Source organism: Gymnoscopelus microlampas, assembly GCF_963454915.1.
Source record: "Gymnoscopelus microlampas genome assembly, chromosome: 14".
In the NCBI taxonomy this organism is placed as follows: Eukaryota; Metazoa; Chordata; class Actinopteri; order Myctophiformes; family Myctophidae; genus Gymnoscopelus; species Gymnoscopelus microlampas.
Window position 1 is genome coordinate 10,779,456 of NC_139951.1, and position 3,410 is coordinate 10,782,865.

A 3,410-nucleotide genomic window follows, 5' to 3' on the forward strand; every position below is an offset into this window, starting at 1 on the left:
GAGGTCAGGGGCTGCCACACTGAAAGCTCCGAAACATGAGCTGTGACTAGCTCTGAGTATCTTGTGAGTATCTCCACCCTGTGGGTAATGAAATACACTCTGCAACAAGGGTGGCAGATCTATAGGTTCACAAGACATAGACCTGTTTTGATTATTGTTTTGGCTTGCATTAGCACTGGACGAACAGTAATGGTGCCTGCGAAAATTGGCGTTGCTAGGCTTGCATGGCAATAGTTTGGGTTGTGTGCAATGTCAGACCAGAGCTCTGCTCAGCCTATATCAAGTGTTGAGGATTGCCTATAGACATCCATTTCATCCGTGGTCCATCTAAGCTGCCGGAGATAAATAGAGAGCAGCAGGGGCAGAGAAGCCTGTTCTCTGGCGTGAAACCAAGTTAATAAAGAGGTTGAGAAGATAAGACAACAGTGCGTGCAAACCAATTAAAATGGGTAATTCTGGCGAAAGGGATGTCTTTGAAGACCTGAGGACGTGTTTTTCTATCACAGAGTGGAACCAGCTGGCCGACAGTGACAAAATAAGATATCGGAATATCATGAAAAACCATTTATTTAAGCTCTCCATAGGTCTGAGGTCTGTGCCTCCGGATTTTATGACGACGAGAGACGATGACATGACGGGGAAAGCGTCCTTACCTAAGCCAAGCGAGGAGGAAGTGGCGACCGAGGAGGAGGAGGAAGAAGTAGAGGAGAAGCAAGATGAGGAGTGGAGTCACCATCTGTTTGATGCTCATACGGAAACAGACGGGAAGACCACGAGACCTTCCACAAAAGATGACGCAGAACAGGAAGTTCCAACGGGCGACCACAACATCTTCTGTGATTTGTGCAAGCAGTTCTTTTTAGAGGAGTGTGAGATACATGGACCCCCCGTGTTCATGGCAGAGAGCCACATAACTGTAGAAGAGATTCACAGGGCCAGAGTTGAGATTAGCCATTCAAATGCATGTCTACGAGTGTTTTACTGTGAGGACTATGAGGTTTCTGTCAGGACAGAGGAAGTTGTGCAGATTGATTATTCCGTGGAGAGAAACAACCGTGGCTACCTCGCTAAGGAAGAGGCTTCGACGCGGCCAGGAGAAGTAAAGACACATCAGCTGAGTTACACAGGAAGAAAAACCCACATCTGTAAGCAGTGTGACAAAAACTTCAGTCACTTAGGCGACCTGAACAGACACCAGCTTATCCACACCGGAGAAAAACCCTTCCACTGTAAACATTGCGAGAAGAGCTTCAGTCGGTTCGACACGCTTAACACGCACCAGCGTATTCACACGGGAGAAAGACCTTTTCACTGTAAACAGTGCGTCAAAAGCTTCAGTCATTTAGATTCCCTCAAGAGACACCAGCGTGTCCATACGGGAGAAAAGCCCTTCCATTGTAAACAGTGTGAGAAGAGCTTCAGTCATTTGGATACGCTGAAGAGACACCAGCGCGTCCATGACGGGGAGAAACCGTTTCATTGCACGCGGTGTGAGAAGAGCTTCAGTCAGTTATGCAACCTGAAGACCCACCAGCGCTTACACACCGGGGAGAAACCCTTTCACTGTCAACGGTGTGATAGGAGTTTCAACGTATTTGCCCACCTGAAGACTCACCAACGTCAACACATCGTAGGTAACATTGGTGAAAAGCCTCTTTGCATCACGGTGTGACAATGTGTTTCGGTACTCGAACCTCAGCATGCCTATTTCTGGGGGGAACATTCGGTAAAAATAGCAGATCCACAAAGCTCATAAGTGTTGTAGATCTGCTATTTTTGGCGAAGAGATTTGCGGTCCAAGTGCAGTTGTAACTCAGGTCCGTCTCACTGAGACTAGAGGGTTTAAGTGTTCAAGTGACCTGAAGACAAACCAACGTCTCCGCACTAGTGTATCAATTAATAAGGTCCCTCGAAGAGACACCGGAAAAAGGTGTTTCTCCACACAAAAGGTCTCTACTTTAAACAGTCTGAGAATCAGCTCACTGTGATCATCAAATTAACCATCTGTACGTTTGGTAGGGACTCTGCATTAAACAAGCAAAACTATTATGGATATTAATGCACACGAACGAGTAGTTCTCTACCAGAGAAAATATAAGTGCAAGAAAAGCAAAGAAGAAATTCGGGGCATTCCAAACAGAGTCCATTGCCGCGCGGTGCGCGGCGAATTTGCGGCACCGGTTTGAGACGTTGCAGCATAAAGATGGTGTTGCATACAGGCAGCGTCCTATCAGATCAATGGATGCATTTCACCAGGTGGAGGAGAGCCAATCAAGAATGCTTATTGAGTTTAGTGTGTCCAAATTGAAATCGCCAAGAGGACGTTTGCGGGTGAATGCAAATATCATACCGTATATGTCAGGCGTCATATCAGACAGACTAGTCTGTGCCTTGTTTAACCTGCAGGAAAATGGAGAAGTGAGTGGGATCCTTTCATGCAGGATATCATTTATGCGTGAAAGATTAACCGAGGGGTGGGAGGGAGAAATTATATATATTAATGACAAAAAAGAAAAATTACAAAAAAAACAAGAGAAATGAAAACAAATGTATGATTGTGTACAATGCCTGGCAAAAGTACTGTGGGGGGGGGGGAGAAAGAAGTGTTTTCTCTAGAAGTCTGAATACTTTTGCAAGACACTGTATATGTGCCTCTCAAAACCCAACCCTACGTCCTCGCCGTGAGAGGTGGAAGCAGGTCATGCTGACTGACAGGGCTCTGGTCAAGGTTTCCACCCGACAGAGATGATATGGATTTCACTGTACAGGTGATTAGCCTGATAAAGTTCTCCTGCAATGAATCAATTCATTCAAATGAAAGCCAACGTGGCTTGGAGACCCAAATAATCTAGATTAGACTAAGTTTTTGCAATAGGAACCAAATGTTTGGGCAGCGAAGTAAATACCGAATATATTAAAGAACACAATATTCCTCTGAGCGACAGTAATTGTTTTTTGTTAAATGGTTATAATAACCCTGTCCGAATGAAGGAAATGTCAGAATTTAGTTTCTAAAGATCATTCAGTCAGAAAAGTTGAAGTATGGCAGAGACATCGTGCTTATAAAAAAGAGTGCGAAGTAGAGAATTTACTACGTCCTATATTATCGATATTGATATATATATTTTCCATTAAGTCCACTAGATAAGAAGAAAGGTTACTAGATTTTGGTCCATGGAAATGGACCATGGAAAATATAACTAATTTATGTGAAATGCATAACCTCTCAAGTGTAAATAATATTTTTTACAGGATGTGCTTAGACGAGCACTTCACCCATTTTCAACCTATCATCGTATAATTTTCATTTCAAACAAGGTTTAAAAATTATTATAATATTTTTTTATGAATGCAAGAACAATGGCTTCTATTGAAGCAAATGCTGACGTTCCAGGAATAGATAGTCTGTA